At 40.7% G+C, this 27,312-nt stretch overlaps 1 long non-coding RNA gene and 1 pseudogene across 1 annotated transcript; both read left to right on the plus strand.

Annotated features, from left to right (window-relative positions):
- Positions 1–4,393: 4,393 nt before the first annotated feature.
- Positions 4,394–25,532, plus strand: LOC140610118 (uncharacterized). Its single transcript, XR_012011903.1, has 5 exons — positions 4,394–4,587; positions 19,180–19,325; positions 23,028–23,081; positions 23,549–23,733; positions 24,569–25,532. It is a non-coding gene; the product is annotated as an uncharacterized lncRNA (long non-coding RNA).
- LOC140610835 (3-oxoacyl-[acyl-carrier-protein] reductase pseudogene) lies at positions 13,252–14,024 on the plus strand (annotated as a pseudogene).
- Positions 25,533–27,312: the final 1,780 nt, after the last annotated feature.

Genomic DNA, 27,312 nt, shown 5'->3' on the forward strand with positions numbered 1-27,312 from the left:
TTCCCAGTTGCATGAATGGTACTTTCTGCCCTTGGCTGACTCAGCACCCCTGGTGCTATGAGTGGTGATGCCCCAAGAATGTCTCAAGGTCTCCAGATGCCCCATCATGTGCAATAGATTTAAGTGCCCACCACAGAGTAGGGAGGAGGCCTCCAGGACCAGCTTGGAAAAGGCTTGGCCAGTTTGCCAAACAGGTGGGAGCTCAGCTCTCCCTGGAAGGTTAAAATAACTATCAGAACTGCCGCCATTCAGTGCTGGCTGTGACATCTGGGATAAGGCCGGGACTCCATTCTATTTATCCCTGAGCAGGCCAGGACCCCTTTCTGTTGGTGCTGGGGCCAAAACCTACAACTCATAGCCAGCTCTGCCCACCTCTTCCCACTAACGCCCTCCCCATGCAGGTCTGTGAGTCTGGGACACCCAGTCTCACTCATATGTGTGTTCAGGAGTCTTGTGCTCTATAGACTGCAGGGCGGGATGTGTGTGGAACAGAAACACAGATTACATGGAGATGCTTGGAAGTGCCACGGGGCTGTACTGTGTTCACATAGCCACCTGGCACTGGGGAATAGCAAGAGAGGAGGCTATGCTGGGAGGTGAAGCCAAAATCACAACCTGGTGGGGTCTGCACGATAGAGCATTATGGGGGAGGGACCTCCTTCTGTGTGTTCAGGGTCACACTGCACTGCCCCCTTGTGAATCAGGTCACATGAGACTGACTTATCAAGTCTTAGCTGAGCCCTTTTGATGAGCCCACAATGCATTGAAGAATCAAAAAAGAGAAGTCAGCTCCAGGCAAGTGTGATTTATGGGCATTAATTGCAACCTTGCTCATTTCCTATAAAGTTGGGATGAAGCTGCCATTGCTGATGCAAGGAAAAGATGTGTCTGAAATATTGGCTGGTGTCATCAATAATGGGAGCTCTTGGGCCAGGTCCCTTCTGCATTCTGATGAGGTAAGGCTATTTGGGAAGGAAAATGCCTCCAGAGCATAAATCTATCTGACACCAAATGTCTACTTCCCATGGTGGCTAGGCCCTACTATGAAGGAGACCAGAGATGCAGACATGGGAAAAGTGGAGCTGGTCCCTACTTCAAGGACAGAAAGGACCAAAAACTGCATTGGGTGAAGGCTGACCTTTCACTGGAGGTCTTTACAAGCTCAAACCCTGGCCCCACATTTCTCATCAAAACTATAGTTCTTAACAGCAATGTGAAGGCAATATTGTCATCTGTGGTCATTTGGATTATGAGCAAAGACAAAGGCTTTGAATGAGCTTGTGCAGTTTGGCTCAGCGACGGGCTCTGGCCATTGAACATGAGAAGAATATGTTCCAGGCACTGCTGGTCAGAAGATAAGAGGCCCTTGGAGCACCTCAGAGCCCAGTGTAGCCCCACCTAGATCAGCCGAGCCCAGTGGACCCTGAGAGCCATGCATTAAGAGTGAATGCTTTTGTTTTTGTTTTTGTTTTTTAATTTTTATTTATTTATGATAGTCACAGAGAGAGAGAGAGAGAGAGGCAGAGACACAGGCAGAGGGAGAAGCAGGCTCCATGCATCGGGAGCCCGATGTGGGATTCGATCCTGGGTCTCCAGGATCGCGCCCTGGGCCAAAGGCAGGCACCAAACCGCTGCACCACCCAGGGATCCCAAGAGTGAATGCTTTTGCTACAAGCCACTGAAACTTTGAAATTGTTTATTCCACAGCATTATTGTGTCCATCATCAAAACCAAGACTTTAGAAAAGACAATGATATAATGCTTCTGCTACTGTCTCAGAATTATTTTCTAAACAACCCTAACACCAGCATAGTTTTATTTCTCTCATGTCTTCAAATATTGCATTACTCCCCAGTCTGCATCAGGGGAGTATTTTATTCTTGAAGTTCACTAACCTCCTCAGTATATATAATTTGGCCCTAATTTTGTAAACTATGAATATATACAATCTCCAGAGATGAGATCAAAGTGCTCAGGACGGTGTCAGTGGTATTTCTGGGTTGAGGGAACTATAGTGACTTATGTACTACCTTAAAATTTTCTAGGTAAATTTAAATATAAATTTTTATCAAATTTAAGTATGTAAATATATAAATTTTTCTATATAAAATTTTCTACTACAAATAATTATTTTAGAATCAGATCCTTATGCCTGATTTTTAGACAGATAAAGTTCAACATAAACATAGTTTAAACATGAAGCTTACTTCCTTGGAAACTTTGTGCTGGCTGTCAAAAGGATAAGCCAGAAGGACGAGTAAATGAGTAAATCCTAACACACTGCAGAAAAAGGTTCTTCTCATTTTTTTTCAAAAAGAGGAAACTGACCAGAAATCTAAACAAAAAGATTTTCAGGTGTGGTTGGACTCTTATGCTTAGGATTTGATGGAAAAAATAATTGTCCTTGAGATCAGATCTTGATTAAATATGTTTATGCTCTGATGCAATGCCAGTAAATCATTGCAAAAACCCCATGGGGACATTTAGAGTGAGCAGGGGGGGCGGGGGGGGGGGGAGTGCGCAAAACTTCCTAGATCCACTTCTCAGAAATATATGACATAGCCTACTTTCTCTCCAAAAATTGAAAGTAAAATCAGATTTCTCAAAAAGTCACCTTTTCTATGAATGTGCCCAAATGGATATGTGAGGTTATGAATGATGCCTTTCTATTTTAGAACCTGCCCAAATCAGAGTGATGGTCCTTCCTGGATTAGGCCAGACTCTCTCTGAAGTGCAATAAAAGATGGAAATATCGTAACACCAAGGACAGAGAACACTGTCCAGTGCAAGACTGAGGAATATTCCTATTCAACCTTTAGGCTTTGTCAGAAGGAGAACTACTGGGATGACGATCTATTATGGGAACCAGACCTTAACTGGCTATTGGAGGAGCCAGATAAGTGAAGGTCTGAGAGGGGAAGTTGGAGAATCAGGGCTGACCAACAAGGCATCCTGAGAAGTCAAACACATCCCATCATCAACATCTCCAAGGGGAGAAGTCTACAGGAAGCTCTTACTTGTGTGGACTTTCAGCCAAACATCTGGAGGTGGTCTGGGGCTGCTATTTGCCAGCAGGCAGGAAGAAATGAATGTGGGGCAGAGGCAAGCAAGGATGAGCAGGATCCTGTTGGGCAACTCCGTGTGTATCTGTTCCCATATTTAACCATCTTGACCTTCAGAGAGTAATGGTGGCTGCCCATTGGGTCAGAACTGGTTCAGTCTGCGACATAATGAAAGATAGGAAACTGAAAGGAAATCTGGCTCAGTCAACAAAGAAGAGTAGCTGTTAGGCAGCCAAGAGTGCCTGTGAAAGAACCAGATAATTTAATTAATTCAAATAATTCATGGATGTGGGGGACTGACACAGGTTAGTTAGCACCATCCCTGGCCTCTCCCCACAAGATGCCAATAGCATGCCCCTTCTCCCAGTGGTGACAATCAAAATGTGTCCAGACATTGCCAAATGTCCCTGCGGTGGTGACAGGCAAAGTCATTCCAGTTGAGAAACCTATGCATCACAAAGTATTGAACAAAGACTTTAGAAAGTAATGATGCTTATTCAGTCGTTATCAGTCCCGCTACAAACAACAAAACAATTTGGTTTTTAATAATTTTTAGTGAGAGTGTTTCTGTACAATTAATAAACAATAAAGAGACTTTTAAAAAGATTTTATTTGATCTTCATTTGACCTTTAAAAAAACATTTATTGGGGATCCCTGGGTGGTTCAGCGGTTTGGCACCTGCGTTTGGCCCAGGGTGTGATCCTGGAGTCCCGGAATCGAGTCCCACATCGGGCTCCCTTCATGGAGCCTGCTTCTCCCTCTGCCTGTGTCTCTGCCTCTCTCTCTCTCTGTCTCTCATGAATAAATAAATAAAATCTTTTAAAAAATAAAATAAAATAACTTTTTTTGAAATAAAGCAGTCCTCAGATCAAAGAGTCATCTCTTAGAGGACACTCAAGTTAAAACTATGCTTTTATAGTAGGATTTGCCTCAAATGTGTCAAAATGGAAAGCTGTATTTCAACCCCAAATGATTCAAACCAGCTAACGTTGATAAATATCTAGAATCCTAAAGTGTGAGATTATAAGTGGACCTCTCCAGGTCCAGGACTTTTTCCTAACCAATGACAAGAGGGATCTGTGTTTTAAGCTTTGTATGGACCGACTTATGGACTTATGCCACCAGGTCCATGGTACAACCTTTAATTCTTGAGTATAGTATAATCACGATGAACTGATTTTTTAGAGAAAACAAACAAAACAAAACAAAACTAACATTTTCCTTCAAGGAGCCACTCAGTGGCTATCTCCATGGGTGAGTTTACTATTGTTTTGGAAGTAGACAAATCCAAGATTCTATTTTCTCAGTCACTGAGGAATTCTTTAACAATCCTGAAGGTTCTACCAAGATTGCATTGTAGATTCTGCTCCTCTGGAGCAGCAGACAGCCCAATGTAGGGAGTGTGCCCATAGTTAGGGAATCTGCTGCTTCTGATGGTGAGTCACTCAACAGCAGTAACATCTTTCTTTCTTAGTCATCATTGGAATCCTGGTCAGCATTGGAATATTCATCACATGACACATGGTATGACATTATTTTGTAATGCTAACTATCTGCTGGAAGAAGTGTTCATCACCAGGCCTGAGAACAAGATGTTAATTGAGCTTCTGAACATCCAGGCCAAACTCTATCTGCAGAGTCTTCATAGATCTAAATCTTGTGATCCTAATTATCGATTGTATCTTCTCATTCAAATACACATCAACTCATAAAAACGAGTGCTGGCCAGAATACTGAACTCCTTTTGACTCAGAAAGTCTGTGTCATTTGCTACACTTATGGCAGTTGTCTGTGGTTTGTCTCTCTGAGTGTTGTTCTAAAAATTCTGCAGAAAGTTTGTGGTTGGGCTGTGCCTTACTCCACACCCATTAAGGGTCTGGTGGTTACCAAAATGCTGAACTTAAATTGACCATTCAGTTGAGAAAGCACCATGTTATACACTTCAACATTTAAACATCCTGTTTTCTGACTAGAAAAGGAATTCCTTCTGTGTGTTTCTTTGTTAAACACTGGTACTAGGAACTGAAAATAAATAGCACTTCCTCCTGGGGGCGGTCTCTGAATTATTTTTTTTTAATAATAAGTTTATTTTTTATTGGTGTTCAATTTGCCAACATACAGAATAACACCCAGTGCTCATCTCGTCAAGTGTCCCCCTCAGTGCCCGCCACCCAGTCACCCCCACCCTCGCCCTCCTCCCCTTCCACCACCCCTAGTTCGTTTCCCAGAGTTAGGAGTCTTCCATGTTCTGTCTCCCTTTCTGATATTTCCTACCCATTTCTTCTCCCTTCCCCTCTATTCCCTTTCACTATTATTTATATTCCCCAAATGAATGTGGTCTCTGAATTCTTACATGTATACTCATGATAATACTAATTCTTTCATTTACTTGGCAAAGTGGAAGTCTTTTGCCAAGGATAATTTAGTGATATAATGATCGTTATGAGGGATTTTTGATTTTGTAAGATTTCATATCCATGAGGAGCACTGGAAATAACAGGATGAGATTCCAAATATTCAACAGCCATTTTTTAAGGTATTCAAACATTTATAAATGCTGAAATGATCGATATTGGACTTTTTGTAAGGTCCTTTAGCAGGATTAAGGAGAAAGTTGATCAGGAACATCTCTGATCCCCCACATACTTCCGGAGCTCTCCAAAATCATGGAGATTTCTGTTACCCTCAATTTCTCCACACTTCACTTCTTTGCCTCCTATTCCCCCGAAACCTTTTGTGAGGAAGATATGCTTATGCCATACCAAATCCCTTATTCTGTAGATAGGTGAAGGGGAGCTCTCCAATATGACTCAAACTCTGAGAAATCTTATCCTCTTCTCCTGGCAGCCATACATGCTGTCACATGAAATCATGACTCAGTTTCCCTTTAAGTCCTTATTGCACCTGGCTAGCAGCATTTATGCAGTAGTATTTAAACCTTGGATGAGAGTATAATTGATAGCTATAACAAATGAGTTCCCAAATCCCACTGAGGATAGGAAAAACAGTTACCAAATAATTTATTTTTTTAAGATTTTACTTATTTACTTAAGAGAAAGTGCACACGCATGCTAGAAAGAGAGAAAGAGAGAGAGAGAATGAGCAAGCAGAGAGGGAGGGAGAAGCTGGCTCCCCACTGAGCAGGAAGCCCAAAGCTGACTCAATCCAGGACCCTGAGATCATGACCTGAGATAAAGGCAGACATTTAACCAACTGAGCCACCCAGGCACCCCAACAATTTAGAGATCTATTAGATATCTGTACTCTAGGCCTTGCCTTCACCAATTGATTAACCTAATTTTCATGACTTTGGAATGAAAATCACAGTTAGAAAAGGCAAGATATAATCCTAAGGATTATATGCCTTTGGTAGTTAGAAAGCCTAAAGAATGCTAAAGAAATAGGAAACTGCTCAGGGATATACATGAAGTTATCTTGGTTAAAATAGATTGGATCCAAATTTCAACTCATTCATAAAATATTGGAGAAGTAAGATATAGATTAACTGAAACATTTATGCAAGAGTCAGGTATAACACTTAACATGATTAAAAGACAAATATTATGTATACTACACTACAATAATAAATAAATAAAATTCAAGCTGCATAAACTAAAAGAAAATCAGGCATATACTTACTTATAAGGTGCAACTGAATCAGCGCTTAGAGAGAAATTTAAAATTATAAACATCTATGTTAGAAAAGAAAAAAAAATCTCAAATCAATAATCCTAACTTTCCACCTGAAGACACTAGAAAAGAAGAGCAAAATAACCCAAAGCAAGCAGAAGGAAGGAAAGAATAAGAATTGGAGAGGAATTTGATAAAATAGAGAACAGAAAAACTATAGAGAAAATCAATACTACCAAAAGTGAGTTCTTTGAAAAGATCAACAAAATTGACCAACCTTTAGCTAGATTGTCCCAGAATAAAAGAGAATAGAATTACTAAAATAAAAAATGAAATCAGAAACACAGAAATAAAAAATAATCTTGTACAGAAATAAAAAATAGTCATGAGGGAATACTATGAAAAACTTGTGTGCCAACAACTTAGATAACTTAGATGAAATGGAAAAAATTCCTAGAAAGACCCATACTACTAAAACTGACTCAAGAAAAAAAATAAAATAAAATCTAAATATGCATATATAAAGAAAAGAGATTGAATAAATAATTGAGAAAAACAAATACTTCTCACAGAGAGCATCTAAAGTAATAAAAAATAATTAAGAATCCATTCAACTAAAAAATGCATAACTTGCACTCTGGAAACTATAAAACATTGTTGAAAGAAATGAAAGAAGACCTAGAAAAATGGAAAGACTTCTCATGTTCGTGGATTGAATGACTTAATATTAATATGACAATATTCCCTGGATTGATTTGTAGAATCTATGCAATCCCTAGCAAAAACTCAGCGGACTTATTTTCAGAAATTGACAAGCTGATTCTAAATTTTTTTTTAGATTTTATTAATTTTTTTATGAGAGACACAGGGAGAGAGAGAGGCAGAGATATAGGCAGAGGGAGAAGCAAGCTTCCCAAGAGGAGCCTGATGAGGGACTCGATCCCAGGATACTGGGATCAGAACCTGAGCCAGAGGCAGAGGCTCAACCACTGAGTCACCCAGGTGCCCTGATTTTCTTAAGGAAATTCATGAGACCTAAAATAGCCAAAAATTATTGAAAAAAGAACGGAGTTGTAAGATTCACAATTTCCAATTTCATAACTTCACACACTACTGGTAAGAATATAAGATAGTACAGCCACTTTGGAGAACAGTCTGGCAATTCCTTAAGTACCATATGATCCAGTAATTCCACTCCTAGGTGTATACTCAAGAGCAATAAAAACATATGTCTACACAAATACTTGTAAACTGATATTCATAGCAGCAGCATCCACAATAGCCAAAAAGTGAAAACAACTTAAATGTCTGCCAATTGTTGAATGAACCAATGAAATGTGGTATATGCAGGGGAATATTTTTTGGCAAGAAGAATAAATGAAGTACTAATATGTGCTACAACATGGATGAACCTTAACAACGTTATGCCAAGTGAAAGAAGCCAGTCACAAAGGGCCATAGCTAGATCATCCACATTGGATTGGTCCACATGGTATGATTTTATTTATATGAAGTGTCCAGAATACGCAAATCTTTATAGGTGGAAGGTAGGTTAGTGGTTGCTGAAGGCTGAGGGGGATAATGGTTAAGGGGTACAGTTTCTTTTGGGACAATGGAAATATATGAAAATGGATTGTGGTGATGATGGATGCACTACTCTGGGAATATTCTAACACACATTTAATTGTGCGCTTTAAATGGACAGATTGTCTGGTATATGAATTACATTTCACTAAAGTTACTTACAAAGAGTAAGATATAGACAGGGAAGCAAACCACCAAAGGGCTCTGTCTGAATAAGTCATCATACATTGAGTCCCCAAGTTCCTAAATCAATACGAAGAAATTGGGCACATTGCAATCTTAGAGGACCTGCAAAATAGAGCAGGATGTTATCAGAGAACACTTAGGGATGAAGAATACAGAAAAGGAAAGAAATCCATGGCCCTCCAATTTAATGATCTCAACACCAAACCTGAACCCCAGGGATAAGACATGTGAGAATTCTGGTTCTCAGTTAACCTAGAATAAAGTCTAAAATGGAGAAAAGATAGAGAGAGATAGTGCCAACAGCAGAGACTTTGAAAAAAAAAAATGTGTCCAGTATCAAGGGAAGACTCAGGGGCAAAAGTGTTTGGGAAAGAAAAGACCAAGTTGATGGGCAAAGAACAAGGGAGTCAGACTTCAGAAGCATTTACTCATTTATTTAAAGCATAAATGTTTAAAAGAACAACAACCACACACATACACACAATTCTTGCAATATTGCCAAGGCTGTCACATATCCAATAGTGTGTTCCTAGTGAGAAGCCAGTAATTTGCTCACATGTTTCTCATTGGTTGTCATATTCATAAGCATCCAATGGTTTTGTGGGAAACGCTTGATATTTTATTTGAGAGGACTAGAGTAAGATGTGAAGACCCTGCTGTTTGTTTGTTTGTTTGTTTGTTTTTGTTTATCTCGGAGTGAGTCATGTGGGATTTTTCCTGACTGTGGCACATCCTCGTGGAGGCGGGTCAAATACCTGGTTTATGCTTCCACACCAGACTTGTCTCGAAAGCAAAATGTTAATTGTAGCCAAAAGAGCTCCAGGGACTTAATTCCAAAGGCCATAAAAGTGCTCAGCTATGCTCCCTCTTTCCTCTTTCGGAAAAAGAGAAATTATTGCATTAATTTCCTTTTGATGCCTAACAAACTTAACGGCTTACAACAACACCCATTTATTATTCTCCAGCTCTGTCAGTCAGAAGGCAGTGGGCTCAGCTGGGCTCTCTGCCCAGGGTCTCCCAAGGCTGAAAACAAGGGGATGGCCAGGTTGGGTTTTTAGCTGAAGGCTCAGGGGAAGCATCCACTTCGGAGCTTATTCGGGAAGCCGACAGAATTCAGTTCTGTGGTGAGAACTGAGCTCCTGGTTTCCTCTCTGGTTGTTGGCCAGGCTGGGGGCCAGGGGCTGCCACGTTTCTTCACATGTGGCCTCTCTTGCCCACCAACAATGGCACCTGGATTCCTTCTCATTCCTGGAATTTCTCTGACTTCCCTTTTTAGAAGAAAAATCCTCTGCTTTTAAGGACTCATAATTAGGTGAGGTGTGCACAGAGAGAGAATCTCTGAATCCTAATGTCGCCTGATGTAGAAATTTAATTACAACTACAAAATCCCTCCTTGGCGGCACCTAGATTAATGCTTGATTGAATAACCAGTGACAGGACTCCTGGGGCATGAGGGCATTATGAGGACCCTGCCCACCACATCTGTGAACAGAAAGAGACAAGGAGGCCAATTCCTGGTTGACACAAGAGCTACTCTTTCTATCCTGAGCCCCACTGCAATAAAACAACCAGTCACTCCGGGAAATTGTTTTACAGAAGGTATTCCAAGCCTGCTTCCTTTTCTACACCCATTGAGCCTTTGACTACCGTATCAGCCCCAACAGAACAGCACTGATCACTCCTCGGGCTGCCATGCCTGCCGGCCACCTGGCAGAAGCACTTCACATAAATGTGGCCGTCAGATTAAGTGCTCACCGGAAAGATTGTTCTCAGAAAATAAAGAACCACTAGAAACACAATTTCACAGCGTATTATTTCTGCACTTGACTTTCTTAAACTGGCCTAGACAATGACTCTTGGAACTTTATTCTTTTTTTAGATTTTATTTATTCATGAGACAGAGAGAGACAGAGGTGTAAGCAGAGGGAGAAGCAGGCTCCCTGCGGGGAGCCTGATGCAGGACTCAATCCCAAGACCCCGGGATATCAACCTGAGCCAAAGGCAGACGCTCAACCACTGAGCCACCCAGGTGCCCTGACTCTTGGAATTTGAGCTTCCTTAATCCAACTGGCACATGACAATTTATGAACAAAAGCTCTATTGATGGAAGGAATATGATGGGAACAGACCTCATAAGGATATGGGTAGTCCTTCTCAGTCATTGCTGAAGCTATTTTAATATCCTTTGAAATCAGAAGTTATTCAAGGAATAAACCAGTCATAGATCCTCAGAGCAACAACAAAACATTCCTTGTGCAAGTTAAGCATGCTCTTCTTACAAACCTAGGGGAAAGTGATATTAATTTGTGCAAGACTTAAGAGCCATTCATGGAGTTATTCCTAGGTTTCCAGAAGTGTGTAATGTTAATGTTCTTCTCTTTCTAGTTCCACTTACTGGTAAATAGTTCATGATAGTGGCCTCACGTTCATTAGCATTTCTATAAATAAAGACAGTTGATAGGTTTTCCTTTATTCGGAATGACTAATAACATATTTGGTCAGTAATGCCTCAGGGGTTCACACAAGCAACTTTATATTCCTTCCAGCCTTTAAGTAATCATTTAAAAAAGGTAATACTCCTAAAAGGTTAAGATTTCATTAAATATAGAAGATCTTACTTCATATTTATCTCTCCTGGAAAACAAGGATTCAACCTATCTCTTGGAAGAGCAAGGGGCTTAATATGGTAAAGCCTGAAGGAAAAGTTACAATTTTGTCAGAGGTAGTTCAGTATTTAGGAGGTGAGCTCTCTACCTAAGAAGACACTCTACCCCCACATTGGATTAAATGGATCCAGCAATACCCAAACTTAACAACTACATGGGAATTGACAGGATTTGCGTAATTTAAGAGGTATGATAGGCAACTATCATACCTTCAAAAACTTATCAAAAACAGGTAACCAGAATTTACTTGAGAAGCTGCAACTGACTTGTCTCTTTGAAATCTAAATTATAGGTGATTCTAATTCCAAGTCTACTGGAATACAAAACAAAAATCATCTTGGGGCACCTGGGTAGTTCAGCGGTTGAGCGTCTGCCTTCAGCTCAGGGCATGATCCTGGGGTGTTGGGATTGAGTCCCCTATCGGGCTCCCCACGGGGAGCCTGCTTCTCCCTCTGCCTATGTCTCTGCCTCTCTCTCTGTGTCTCTCAACAATAAATAAATAAACTCTTTTAAAAAATCATCTTATGTCCTTTCAGTACATTTCCTTGTGCAGAAGCAAAAAAAAAAGGGGGGGGTGCGCGGGGAGGGTGGCAGGAGGGTACCAATGGTAGAGGCTTTGGCTCAACAACATGGGAAACACCACTTCCTATTCAAGTACTTCTCTAGATTCAACGGGTAGTGTCTTCCTCCCTGTTATGTGCCATGATCGTGGTTGTAAAACTGGTAGATGCTTCTGTGGATGTTACCCTTGCCACACCACAAATTGCATAGGTTCCACATGCTGTTCAATCCTAACTAGTAGCTAGCAACATCAAGCATGGCTCAGGATGAAATTAACGACTACTATTGCTGGACTCTTGCATGACCATTTGTCACTGTAATCATCTCAACCCCACAGTCTTGCTTCCACCACTTGATGAAGGAGAGCCTCGTGACTCTATAAGAGCAACTGTAAAACTGAGTGTCCAAGAGAAAGATCGAGTTGATGTTTCCCTAGAGAATGTGGAACAAATGTTCTTCTTAAATGATCAAGGTCGATACCATTAAGGTTAGGCAGAGACTATATAAAACTGTATAAGAGGATAATCTTCCACCCAAAGCTGGGTCAGACCAAGTGATGGAACTAATAGCCACAAAAGAGTAATGATAAAGAAGATGAAAGTAATACATTGGTAGATCATTAAAATAAGTGGCCCTTTTGTCCTTGCTGATAGGACTGATTTATGATGAGACAAATATAAGAAAATGAATATATTTATACATAAAATTTGTTTCAGACATGGGGTATTCAGCCTCAGGTTCAGAAAAAAAGAAACATTCGCTAAAACCAAATTGTTCTGTTAATTTTAATGATTCCTAATGCAGTTAAGATGGCCATTTGGTTGCACCCTTAAAATGAGGTAAATGTTAGCCAAAATGTAGTCACTCTGTTTCCACCACAAATAAGAGTTTATGGGGAAATTTCTCCATGGGAGCTAGAGATATGAAGGACTTATGCTTAATCTGTACCACCATAACCCAGAAAAAAACCAGAACTGCGAAGGTGGGATACATATGGGTCTGAACCATGTCCCAGGGGAGTTTTAAATATTTAAAGAAGGGCTTTGTTCATTCATCCAAGTCATAAGGTTATGAACCTGTGATCAAGATCACTTATAAATTTTCTGGGTGATAAAGACTTCTCAGGCAGAAACACCACTGCAAGAACTGCAATATCTACACAAATTGTTAGACAATATTTTGTCCCACCTGGGGGATACTATCCCTACTCCTCCTTAGTGTTAAAGGTACTGGGACAGTCATAAAGGAACTTGGTAAAATATTCTCATTTAATCAAAATCTTATTGCCCCTACTCACTATGATTTGCAGGAAAAGTAGAGGTACCAGTGGGACTCTCAAAAACTTTATTTTTTATTTATTTATTTTTTTGGAACTCTCAAAAACTTTAAACTGGGGCAGTAGGAGCAGGAACAGTACAGTGGTACTACTTCTTTGTGGCAGTTTGGCCTTTTTTTTGTTTTGTTTTTTTTCCATTTCAGCCATGATGGCTTAAAAGCTGAAGGAATCTGGAAAAGATCTGCTAGCTCTCTTTCTCCTGATTTTGTGGCTCTGAGATCTAAGATGGGCAGTGTGCTCTGTTTGAGGGGGCTCCCACAGTGCAGGGCAGTGACCCAATTAATGGCCCAGAAGGGCTACTGATTGGCCATCATCCTCAGAAGTCTGCAAGTGGCCAAAGCCACTGGTGCTGGTGACTGTGGTGGAGATCATTTGGCATTTAGCTATGATGCTGCCAAAAGACATAAGGCTCAAAATACATTTGAAGAGATGGAGAAAAATTTAGGTCGACTTTATCTCTTAGTAAATGCAGCTGGAATTAATAGGGATAGCCTTTTAGTTAAGAACAAAAGCTGAAGATAAGATATCTTGGCACATACTAACCTGATGGTTCTGTGCTGACTTGGAAAGCTGCCAGAAAGGCTATGATTCAACACCAAAGAGGATCTATTGTTACTAGAGGACATACTGGTTTCAAAGGCAATTCTGGCCAATCTTTGTATAGCGTCAGTAAAGGAAGATGCATTAAATTTGCATATACTTTTGCTAAAGAAGTTACAAGAAAGAAAATTGCAGTGAATGTAGTTGTACCAGTATTTGTCCACACGGATAGGACGAAAGACTTGAACATGTAAAGAAAAATACCTCTCTTGGGAGGTTTGGAGAACCTATCGATGTGCACATTTTTTCTTTGAGAATCGCCATATACGGCACCTGCCTGGCTCATGATCTGAGCATCTGACTCAGAGCATCTGACTGTTGATCTCAGGGTCATGAGTTAGAATCACCATACAGGGCATATTCTAGTAGTGGATGGGGGATTACAACTCATGATATAATTTACAGATTATTAAGTTATAATAATGATTAGAATCAAGGGTACATGTTGTTTGATTCTTGATTTACAGTCATACCTACGTGGGTGACATTTGCTACAAATGTTCATTTTCTATTTTTATATGAATATGCCTGAAAAGAACAATGTGTGACCAATTGTGTTTTCTAAAAGGTATGTACCTTATAGTCGGTAGCAATTTTAGTAGACAGACATTTTGCAAGTGATATGAATAAGTATTATCTTCTTAATTTATATATTTTCTCTCAAAATTATATAGTCTAGTTGTTTTGAGTTATTTCATTGTGTCAAGCTAAATTCTCTAGAAGTTAACCTTGTGGGCCATTGCCAAAATAAAAGTATTTATAGGGCACTGGTTAATTGTCAATACTTTAGCAACCCTGCTAAAGTTAAGTACTGGATTCCCTTTCCATATGCCTAGAAGATCAACTGTTACACAGGTTGAAAAAAAGTATCAGGGATCCCTGGGTGGCGCAGCGGTTTGACACCTGCCTTTGGCCCGGGGCGCAATCCTGGAGACCTGGGATCGAATCCTGTGTTGGGCTCCCGGTGCATGGAGCCTGCTTCTCCCTCTGCCTATGTCTCTGCCTCTCTCTCTCTCTCTCTCTCTGTGTGTGTGACTATCATAAATAAATAAAAATTTAAAAAAAGTATCAGTATTAATTAGATATGGACATGAAGTTAGAGTCTGGTTTCTTTGAGTGGCTTAGTCTTGGCTGAACAGCTGGGCAAAATAATCTGCAAATGTAAGTGTGGTACAACTGACCTCTATAACAATTCTCAATGATGATGTGGATTAACCCTTAAGGTTTTAATATCTGGTACAATCATGAGCTACATAGATCTCTTCAACTTAGGAAATAGAAGTGTTTTTTGTTTTTTTTTTCTTTTAATCCACACAACACTCAGGAGGGCAAACTACTTAAAAACAGTATGAGGGGTGCCTGGACGGATCAGTCAGTTGAGCATCCAACTCTTGTTTTTTGGCCTGGGCAGTGATCTCAGGGTCATAGAATTGAGCCCCTCATCAGGCCTGTGCTCAGTGGGGTGTCTGATTCCCCTCTCCCTCTGCTGCCTGCCCCCTGCTCACCTCACACACTCTCTCTCTCAAATAAATACATAAATCTTTTAAAAAAATCAGTATGAGACATAATGATATTTTAAAACTTAAGAGTATTTTGCATTAATAATTTCTCTAACCTAAAATTTTAGAAAGATAATAGCCGATTACTTATGATCAGTCATAAATTATAATGTAAATAAATATGCAATAACAATGAATTAAATGTCTTTACAAGGAATAGTTAAAGCATTGGTCTTAAAAGAAAATATCTGCCTGAAAATAAACGATGAAGACACAAACTGCATGTAAAGTATCAGGCAACATCTATTTTGCATTGAACTCTTTTGGGGTGAGTAGTGTGATATTTAAATGTCATTGGATTCATGTTGATTTTTATTATTTATCATTTAATTTTTTCCCCAAATTTGTATTTAAATTCTAGTTAACAAATTTGTATTTAAATTCTAATCTACATGTCCCATAATACTGGTTTCAGCAGTACAATGTAATGATTCACCATTTACATACAATACTCAGTGCTCATCACAATAAGTGTACTCATTAATCCCCATCACCCATTTAGCCCATCTTCCACCCACCTCCCCTCGAGCCACCCTTAGTTTCTCTATTAAGTGTCTCTTAAGGTTTGCTTCTCTCTCTCTCTCTCCTCTCTCTCTCTTGCTATTCCCTATTTCATCTGTTTCGTTTCTTAAATTTTACATGTGAATGAAATTCTATAGTATCCGTCTTTCTCTCACTTATTTTGCTTAGCGTAATACACTCTAGCTCCACCCATTATTAGAGTGTGATAACGACCCCAATTCTTCATGCCACTCTGTGTCCTTAGCCTCTTCCATATGCCATCTCTCCCTGAGGCATGGAACCATAGGAAAAACGTAAAGCTGAGAATAGAACAGGAGCATGAGAAAAACTCTGTCAGCATAGCTCCAATCTATGCACAAGATATTTTGGATTGGATTTTGAAGCCAGTGGTGCACTGAGAGTAACCATAGCAAAAGATAACCCAAATCCAACTCAACTACTGCTTATATTGACTAAACTTCCCACCCTAAAAGCCTAGCAGAAGATGTTCCCTTTCCCATTTCAATGCAAAATACCACTTACTTAGCCTTTACTGAGCAACATGCCATATCTGGCTTTCTTTCTTTTTTTTAAGATTTTATTTATTTATTCATGAGACACACACACACAGAGAAGCAGAGACACAGGCAAAGGGAGAAGTAGGCTCCATGCTGGGAGCCCGATGCAGGGCTCGATCCCAGGTCTCCAGGATCAGGCCCTGGACTGCAGGTGGTGCTAAACTGCTGAGCCACACAGGCTGCCCCATATCTGGCTTTCAACAAGAAATTACAAGGCATACAAAAAGAACAAACTCTTTTCAAGAGACAGAGCAATGAACAGAAACATATTCAGATATGACTCAACGTCAGAAGTACAGATAGGAAATTTTAAATGACTACAATTAATATGTTAAAGATTAATGGAAGATTTGACAATACACGTGAAAAGATGAGGAATTTCAGCAAATAAATAAATACTATAAGGAAGCATCAAATGGAATGCCAGAATAAAGCAAACTTGGGGGATCCCTGGGTGGCGCAGCGGTTTGGCACCTGCCTTTGGCCCAGGGCATGATCCTGGAGACCCAGGATTGAATCCCACATCAGGCTCCCCCTGCATGGAGCCTGCTTCTCCCTCTGCCTATGTCTCTGCCTCTCTCTCTCTCTCTCTCTCTGTGACTATCATAAATAAATAAAAATTTAAAAAAAATAAAGCAAACTTGGTCAAAACAAATGATAAATGCCTGAGTGGGTCATTAAAACTTGACACCACAGAGGAAAGGATCAGTCAACTGGAAGAGAGGTCAATATAAATTATCCAAACCAAGATACAAATAAGAAAAAAAAGAGGCGAATCCAAAAGATGTGAGACAGTATCGAATAGTCTAATATTGTGTCATATGAATCTCAGAAGGAGAAGAGAGTAAGAAAAGGATAGAAAAAATATTTGAAGAGATCATGGCTGAGATTTTTACAGAAAGAATAAGAGAAATAAACCAGAGATGCAAGAAGCTTAGTGAATACTAAGCAAGAGAAATACTGCCCTACTTCATAATCATTTACCTAAACACATTATATTCAAATAGTCAAATACAAAAAGAGCAAATGAGAGAAAGAGAGAGAGAATCTTGGAGGCCAAAAGGAAAAAATACAAAAGATTAAGAGGAAGATGGGTAAGAATTACAGTAGATTCTCATCAGAAACTATGCAAGCCAAGGGGCAATGGAAACTTTTTAAAGTCTGGAAAGAAGAGAACTCTCACCGCTGAATGCTATACCCATTGAAAATATCTTGCTTAAATTGAGGAGAAATAGACTTTTTTAGACAAACAAAAACTGAGGGAGTTCATTACTAGCAGATCTACAATGTAAGAAATATTATAGGAAGTTTTTAAGGTGGAAGAATTCTGATAGCAGACAGATACTTGGATTAATGCAAAGAAATAGGAAGGATGCTCAACATTATCATTGGAAAAAATAAAAACCACAATGAGATACTACTACACACCTATTAGAATAGCTAAAATTTGAAGAATTGAACAATAACAACAGTGAGGATCCAGAGCAACAGTTACTCTCATATATTGCTAATGGCAAAGAAAATGGTGCAGACCCTTTTGGAAAGAGTTTATCACTTACTTACTAAATCAGCCAATAATCTTACTCCTAGGTATTACCCAAATGAAATAAAAGTTTATCTTTATACAAAAATCTGTATGCAAATGATTAAAGCTACTTTATTCATAATCACCAAACACTGGAAATATCCTAATTGTCCATTGACCAGGGTGGGTTGATAACCACATTGCAGTACAGTGACATAATGGAATACAACTCAACTATTGGGGATGAATCTCAGATGCCTTATGCTGTATGAAAGAAGCCAGATTCAAAAGGCATATGCCATTCTAAAACAGGCAAAATTGAAGGGAAATAAGACAAATCATGGGTTGCCAAAAAACTGGGAATTAGGAATGGAGTGATATTTAGGGGTGAAGGAATCTTAAGTATACTTAAGATACTTATGATTAAGTATCTTAATCATATGTGTAATGGTAGCACTGGTTACACAACTACATGTTTGTCAAATCTTAGAGAACTGTAAGGATGCCTGGGTGGCTCAGCAGTTGAGCAGCTGAGCCCTACACCGGGCTCCCTACAGGAAGCCTGCTTCTCCCTCTGCCTATGTCTCTGCCTCTCTCTCTCTCTCTCTCTCTGTGTCTCATGAATAAATAAATAAAATCTTTAAAAAATTGTTTTTCAGAGAACTGCATACTAATAACAGAGATTTGTCCTGGGTATGCATTACACTTCATTAAATATAAAATAAATAAATAAAAAACAAAAAAATCTACTTGATGCAGCACTCAAAGCTGATCTGAAACCCAGATCTGAAAGCTTGGTAATTGTCTTATCTTTTGCATTCAACCTTTCATCCCTAAGACAGGGCCACAAGAAAGTGCTGTGGAAGAACAATTTTACAATCATTGCAACACTTTCCTGGCACTTATCAAATCCGAATCCTGTTCTAACCAGCCAAAGCTGATAAATGACTTTGATAAATAAGCTCATAAGTAAACTTTGAGCAGCCTACTAGTGAAGCTGATAAACGACCAAGAGTGTGAACAACCCCGGTTAGGGTCACCAGACCTAAGTGAAAACTCCTTCCCAGCTACAGAACGAGACAGGCTTTGCATGACCATGTGTGTCGACGAGGACTCCTGCCTGATCTGCAGTACAAGCTGCAATCCTTAATTGGCAAAACCACATGAACGTCTCTTTTTCTAACACAAGAAATCCATGATTTTTTCCCCTTTCCCTTTCCCATTCATCAAAACATATAAATGCAGCGCTCACATTTTCATTCATGGAGTAGCCTTTCTTCTTTTAACAACATAGCCAGATAACCACCACCCAGGTCAGGAAATGGAACATAGCTAGCACCCTAGAAGTGATGCTTTTTCCCCCAAACTGTCCTGTTTCTCCTCCCCAAAGGTAACCACTATCATACTTCTAACACCATGGATTAGTTTTGCCTTGTTTGGAACTTGACAGAAATGGAAGCATACCAAATCATCCAGATAATTTTATGCCTGGCTTCTTTCCCTCTGCACCGTGCTTGCAGAAATCCACATTGCTGCGTGAGTAAATAGTTGTTCATTTTTATTGCTGTACGATATTCCACTGCATGAATATATCACACTGCAATTATTTATGTACTATTTTTTGACATTTGGATTGTCTCTGGTTTTAGGTATTATAAATAATGCCGTAGGAGCATTCCATTATATACCTTTTAGATACATATCTTTTGGATTTTGAATAACAGAGCATATTCCTCATTTAAAATTAAAATATGAAGTAACAAACAAATATAATCAGTATTTCTTCAGATTTCTTCTTGACAAATAGTACAAATACATGCTTCATGTAAAAGTCGTTTTTTTTTTTTTTTGAGGGCAAGTGAGAGAGAGAGAGAGAGAGAGGGTGGGAATGGGGGCACAGAGGGAAAGGAAAAGAATATTAAGTAGGCTCTATGCTCAGTGCAAGCCAGTCACAGAGGCTCGATCTTACAACCCTGAGATCATGACCTGAGCCGAAATCAAGAATTGGATGCTTAACAAACTGAACCAGGTGCCCATGTGTAAAAAATTTTAATGTTTGTTTATGTCTGTCCTTTGTGATTAGAATCCAGTTATTAAAACTATTTTGAAAAATAAATAAGTAAAATAAAACTATTTTGAAACATTAATGATATTTAGATGAATTAAGAATGTGGTTGTAACTGTAGCATTTTTTTCTTTTGTTTTGCTGATTTGTAAGGACACTTTTTTAAACATAAATTACAAACAAAGCCAAAAATGTTCTTTTGTTTTTTAATTGAGAAAGGAAATTAAAATTCTATTCAGAAGAATGCAGAGAATTATATCCTTTGAGAAGAAGAAACTTTATATAATAGAATTCAGACACCCTCCCTGTGAGTTAATTTAGCTGACCTGATTTATCTCTGAGATTATACTTTAAAACCTGAGTATAAACAAGGGCCACATAATATTAGGTGAATATTATAATTCAGTAGAACATTTAATGAGCTATACACACATACACAAATTTACAAGTATCCTTGGCTGTAACACACAGAAGTCATAAAACCATTAATGGCTTACGGTCTCCTTTTCACTATTAATGGATACTCTCAGTGCCATTATTAAACTAGTGTAAAAAGTATTGCCCCTGGAATAACTGTTCTTGTCCATTTGAATATAAATGTGAGCAGTGACACACTCATTAATCTTTAAAACACAGATATTTTTTCCATGTCCACATCTACTTATGAGATCAGAACACTATTTACCTAAAGAAAATATAAATGTCTGATTAAATGCCCACAAAGCTACTCCACTTTGGTTTACTATGGGAATATGGAGCCTCTAGAAGAACCAGTAGATGAGTTGAAAAGACAATTGAGGGGGATCCCTGGGTGGCTCAGCGGTTTGGTGCCTGCCTTTGGCCCAGGGTGCGATCCGGAGTGCTCGGATCGAGTCCTGCATCAGGCTCCCGGCATGGAGCCTGCTTCTCCCTCTGTTTGTGTGTCTCTCTCTCTATCATGAATAGATAAATAAATTTTAAAAATCTTAAAAAAAAAAAAAAGAAAAGACAATTGAGTCATAGTTTTGGTTTTGCTGCTGTCTTATTATGCATACTTTTTTAAAAATCGGGTTTGTGAGGATTTTTCCTGAAATAAAAACAACATTTTTTTAATATAGCAGGGTAATATATGTCCAGCATAGTGATATTCATGGGCCATCTTCTTCATGGCGTTGTCTGGGCTTTGTAACATTTGTGACAGTTCCACTGTTACTGGCTTAGGCCCTGCTGCCTGTCCTGGAAGAGGGGAAGGAATGTCGCTTCTTCTCATGGGGGGCACCCAACCCCAGCCTGCGGGCACATTTCTCTCTGCCCACCCTCTGCTGCCTACTCCATCCACGAGATGGAGTCTCTCTTCCATGCCCATCTCAGTCGAGCCCTGAAACCCCACTGGGTGTGTGAGTCCCAACTGCTCTGAGCCTCAGCCTCTCCATCTGTCACACACATGTTTGTACATCTGTGTGCTCCACAGGGCAACAGCAAGAATGAGAGGGAGTCATTTCTAAGAATCATTTTTAGCAACAGCACTGGTTGCAGGGTGTAGCCTTACATTTTGTCGATTGATGTCTACTATCATAAAATATGTCATCAAAGTATATTAAAATCTGAAGAATTCTTAAATGTGAATTCATTTATGCTATAAAAGTCAAGTGCCATGTCTTCTCAATGCTGTTTTTTTTAATTGTACATCTACAATTTCCCAGCATCCCTTGCAGCTAGAAGAGGTCATGCTGCTGCCACTTTTGTCTGACCCATCGAAAATTGCTCTAGCACAGTACTTGCTGTTCTTTCTCTGTGCTCGGGCTGGGGGCTGTGAGTACCCCACTGACCTGGCCCCACACTGGGCTGTGAGACCTAGTGTTTAGTGTTAACTTACTAAAATATGGGCATTTAGATGATTATAACAGCCTACACTAACTAGTTCCTCAACCAATCTTGTAGTCTCCCCTCCAACATTTGGAACTCCCTTATCCCTTTATCTTTTTATACTTATCTGGAAACACCTGGCCTACATGGACCAGTGTCCTGCCTCTTTTGTTTACGTGCTGTTGCTGTGGGGCACGACCAGACAGAAATCTCAGTCAGGCATTTCCTCAGTGGGGGGTGCCACATGCCTGGCAATCCTGGTATATCCCCAAGTCGGCTCTGTCTACCATCTTCTATGGTGGTAGATTTTTAGAGTCTTTGGTTTTCTGAAGCCCTTGATTCTCTTGCTCCCTTCCTACTTCAAAGAGGAAGTTGCAATCATTGATTAGGAACTTGCCACAAGCCCTGGCCTTCTTGCACACCTTTCTGAATTCTCTTTGGACGTGGCCATGAGTCCTTCCTGGTGGGTCATGGTCAGCCTTTCCCAGAGCGCTGGATCCTGGCCTCTGACCTCTGCAAGGACACTCATGCTCTCTCTCTCTCCTGCATCTTCCACTCTCTTAGCACCTGTTTTGGTGCATGTGGGCTCCATATGAAGAATTCTCTATAAGCAGAGCCTCGTTCAATAGCAAAAACATACCTAGCAGCTTTAATGCCTCAAACACCACTTAAGAAGCAGTTGCCGGGGACTTTCAGTCTAACCAAAATGCAAATATGCTTGACTACCCTGGTTTCTCTCTCTCTCTCTCTAACTAACCATTGTACTCCCCCTACATAAAAAGAGTAGTTCTTTCGAAACGAGTGGCACAGATCATTCACTGTGGAGAGCACAAAACATCATTTGCCACCACTTGCTTTCTTGCTGGTGATAATGGATAATAACTCTCCAGGGAATACTTGCATCTCTCCAATTTCCTCCTCATGGGAGGAAACTGGGTTGTGCTAGAAAACCTGCTGTTAAAGGCGGACGGTATTTGGAAAAGTACACAGACAAGCTGTAGGAGTGTGTGGCCCGATGAACCAGCTCAATTCTATCTTCCCAAGCAGCATGCCACCTGCCAGCAGCCGTTTGTGACGCCGACATCCTCCTTGCCTTTGACTAACATGACAGCTAAGTGGATAGAGAGGACCTGTTTTGAACATCTGAATGTTCAAGAGATGACCCATCTGCATTATGCAAAGTATAGGTGTGTGCATTTAAGAAATGCAGGGAATGTGTTTAAATCCCCTTTTGAGAGAAAACAGAGTTGTTTATACACTTGGACATCTAATTAGCATCTCAAATTTCACGTGTTTAAAACAAAATTCTCATCCTCCTTCCTCCCCAGGTATCTCCATCTCCCCGGGGGTGTCAGTGGCACAGGTGGAAATCTAGCAATGAGGTTTGACTCCTCTGGTTCTCACTTACCCAACATCCTGCCTGTGCACAATATTGTTGACTTGACAGTCTGGTTATGCCTGCAGTGCTGCTGCCTGCCTGCCCCCACCCTGGCTCAGAGGGCCACCATCTTTACTGGACAGTTGCAATGGCCTCCATGGGTCATCTTGTTCCCACTCTTGTCTCATCATGCTGTTCTCCATAAAAAAGCTAGATAGAGGGGCAGCTGGGTGGCTCAGTCAGTAGAGTGTCCAACTCTTGGTTTGGGCTCAGGTCCTTATCTCAGTGTGGTGGGATCGAGCCCCACATTAGGCTCCATGCTTAGCATGGGGTCTGCCTCAGATTCTCTCTCCCTTTCCCTCTGCCCCTCCTGTTCATGCTCTCTCTCTCAAAAAGAAGAGCTAGACAGTTTCCATCATGACAATCTGATTGTACCATTCCGGGCTGAAAACGGCCTTCTACCCCTTACAGAATCAGACGTGAAGTCCTTGAGGTGCCTCTGACCGCCATGTGAGTCCCCCAGTCTGCTGTCCCGCGTGCTGACTGCCTCCAGACTCTCTGCGCCTTGCTGCACCCCTCCCCCGGCTTTACTGTGAGGTCATTAACATACAACATTGTGCAGATTCACAGTGTACAACATGAAGTTTTTGATTCAGGTATATATCGAGAAACGATGGCCACAGTAAGGTTAGTTATATATCACCTCATATTCCTTGCTGCTTCTTGAACCTGCTGGGCATACTCCCATCTCATAATTTTTGCACTTGCTTTGCCCTAAGCTGGGAAAGCTCTTCCCTGGGATAAGCCCTTAGAGTGGCCTTCCTTGACATCTATATTAGTTTTCCAGGGCTGCTAGAACCATGAACTGGGTGGTTTAAAACTGTGTCGTTCTGTGAAAGAAATGGATGCTCTCAAAGTTCTGGAGACAGAAGTCCAAAATCAAGAGGTCAAACCAGGCCTTGGCTCAAGGGAAGGATCTGTTCTACACTTTCCCTTAGCTTTTGGGGGTTTCTGAAAATCCTTAATGTCCCTTGGCTTGTAGATGGGTCCTCCTAATCTCTGCCTCCATTGTCAGCTAGAGTAACTCCTATATGTCTGTGTGTCTTCTCCTCTTCTTTTTTTAAAAGAATTTATTTATTTATTCATGAGACATAGAGAGTGAGGCAGAGACATAGGCAGAGGGAGAAGGAGGCTCCCTGCAGGGAGCCCAGTGTGGGACTCAATCCCAGAACCCCAGGATCATGACGAGTGCCAAAGGCAGACGCTCAACCCCTGAGCCACCCAGGCACCCTCTTCTTCTCTTCTTATAAGGACACCAGTCACGTTGGATTAGAGCCCCCCTAATTCAATATGACCTGATCTTAACTTGACTACATCTACCAAACCCTATTTCTAAATAAAGTCATATTCATGGGCACTGGGAGTTAGGATTTCAATACATATCTTTTTAAGGGACAAAATTTAATTCATAACTACCTCCTGTCTGTATAGAATCCTGGTTTGCTCCATCATCTCTGCCTGCTTTTTTCCCTATGGCATTTTCCGCTATCCAAAAATATGCTTTTGGCTACCCCAAAGGATGATGGCAGCTGTTGAAATTAGATTCTCTCCACTCATGTTCCTAAAAATTGTACAGAAGAGCAAGGAGAGAAAACCAAAACATCCATTGCTCATGCCTACAGCACACCTAAGAGGCAGAGAGAGAAGAAAACAGCTACAAGTAAGGGTCCGGTCCAAGCGAGATTACACCATACTGAAATATGGCAGAAGAAAGAGGCGTCATTTATCAAACAAGTGCCCTTCACTCTGACAATAGAAGAGGGATCAATTGATCCGCAAAACTGGGTAGACTGTGCAGACCGTGTCCTGTCTCCATCCCCTCTTGCCAGTCCAGGAAAATGCAACATAAATAATCAAGAAAAAAAGTAAAAGGAACCTGACAACCATACAGAGTTACAATAAAAATAAAACCAAAAATGAGAACCCAAACTCTTTGGGCACTTTGGAAAACAGTTTGGCAGTTCCTTAAAAAATTAAACATAGAATTACCACCTGACCCATCAATTCTGCCTCTAGGTATACAAGAGAAACGAATATATAGGTCCCAAAAACTTGTACATGAATGTTCACAGCGGTATTATTTTGCAATCCCCCCAAAGTGGAAACTATTTTAATGCCCATCAAGTGATGAGTGGATAAACAACACAGAGCAGATCCACAAACAGAAGACTGGCAGTAAGTAGGAAAGAAATACTGATTCATATTTCAACATCGAGGGACCAGAAAACCTTGTGCTAGGTGAGAAAAGCCAGTCACAAAGGGCCACATATTGTACGACTCCATGTACAGGAAATCTCTAGAAGAGGCAACTCCAAGAGATGGAAAGCCCAGTAGTGGTTGCCAGGGGCTGGGCCAGAGGGGAATGGGTAGCATCTGCTGCTGGGTGGAGGCTGATTTTGAGGGTGAAGAAAGAGTTCTGGAATCAGATAGTGGTGAAGTTACCTGTTTCACTCACATTTTATCCTTTATATTTCCAGGAACCAAAATTCTTAAATGGTTGTATTTTTGCCCCAGTAATTTAATTTCTAGGAATTTATCTCAAGAACGTACAGGAGACACTTGTTAAAACTGAAAAAATGGGGGCACCTGGGTGGCTCAGTCAATGAAAAGTCAGCTTTCAGCTCAGGCCATGATCCCAGGGTCCTGGGATTGAGTTCCACATCCAGCTCCCTGCTCAGCAGGGAGTCTGCTTGAGATTCTTGCTCTCTGCCCCTCCCCTGCTTGTGCTCTCTCGCGCTCTCTCTGTCAAATAGATAAATAAACTCTTTTTTTAAAACCTGGAAAAATGTACTCAATTAATTCGTTGAGTCATGACTTACCCATGTGAAGGAATCCTGTGCTGAACTCTGGTTTAGCAGCATATTTACTATCAGGGGAAGCTCTTGAAGTCACAAAGTGGGGGATGCGGGTTAGGTAACAGTATAATTACTATGTTTCCATGTCATAAAAATGGACATTAAAAAACTCAATGAAAATAAATCAAAATATTAACTGTGTTATCTGAGGATAGGGAAGTAGATTTGTACACTGTGATTTTCCTTGTTTATACTTTTATTCAAAGTGTAACCTTCTGAATAAGAAAAATAAGTTGATTTTTTCTTTTTTAAGACAAAAAAAAAATTGTCAGGCTACCAGGGTGGCTCAATCAGTTGATTTCAGCTCAGGTCATGACTCTTGATTTTAGCTCTTGATTTCAGCTCAGGTCATGATCTCAGAGTCATGAGATTGAGCCTCACATCAGGCTCCACACTCAGTGCAGTCTCCTTTTTTATTTATTTTTAAATATTTATTTATTTATTTATTTATTTATTTATTTATTTATTTATTCATGATAGACATAGAGAGAGAGAGAGAGACAGAGACACAGGAGGAGAGAGGGAGAAGCAGGCTCCATGCCAGGAGCCTGACATGGAACTCGATCCCGGGACTCCAGGATCAGGCCCTGGGCCAAAGGCAGGTGCTAAACCGCTGAGCCACCCCGGGATCCCCTCAGTGCAGTCTTCTTAAGATTCTCTCTCACTCTGCCCCTCCTGCTGGTGCTCTCTCTCTCTCAAATAAATAAATAAGTCTTTAAAAAAAAAAAAAAAAAAAAAACATGTTGCCCTGTATACTTGGGTGGATTTCAGGATGAAGTTGCTGGAATCAGGATGTCAGGGGCTAGCCCACTTGGCATGCAGGGTGGCTGCCAAGACGGACTCCAGGGAGTGGAGGCACCAGCCCCTGGGGGCCTGTGTATGCTGCTGCTTCCCCCTCCTGTCCCGTGAACTGGCCCAGGGCAGTGGCCTTGGGGCCCAGGGGTCAGGCTCCCACCTCTCCAATTAATGCAACACACACCCATGCTCACATTCAAGTCTCACTCCTGCAGGAGGACACCCATAGCTTTTTCATGCAGGCCTGAAGCAGAAGCAAGTTAAGGTGACTTCGAACAAACAGGCACTGAGGCTCGAGGGGACTTTTCACAGAACTACTTCTGGAGGAAAATTTGCTGCTTCTTTTTTTTTTTTTTTTAAGATTTTATTTACTTATCCATGAGAGACACAGAGAGGGAGGCAGAGACACAGGCAGAGGGAGAAGCAGGCTCCCTATGGGGAGCCTGATGTGGGACTTGATCCCAGGACCCCAGGATCACGACCTGAGCCAAAGGCAGACGCTGAACCGCTGAGCCACCCAGGTGC

This window comes from Canis lupus, chromosome 2, assembly GCF_048164855.1.
Source record: "Canis lupus baileyi chromosome 2, mCanLup2.hap1, whole genome shotgun sequence".
Classification (NCBI taxonomy): Eukaryota; Metazoa; Chordata; class Mammalia; order Carnivora; family Canidae; genus Canis; species Canis lupus.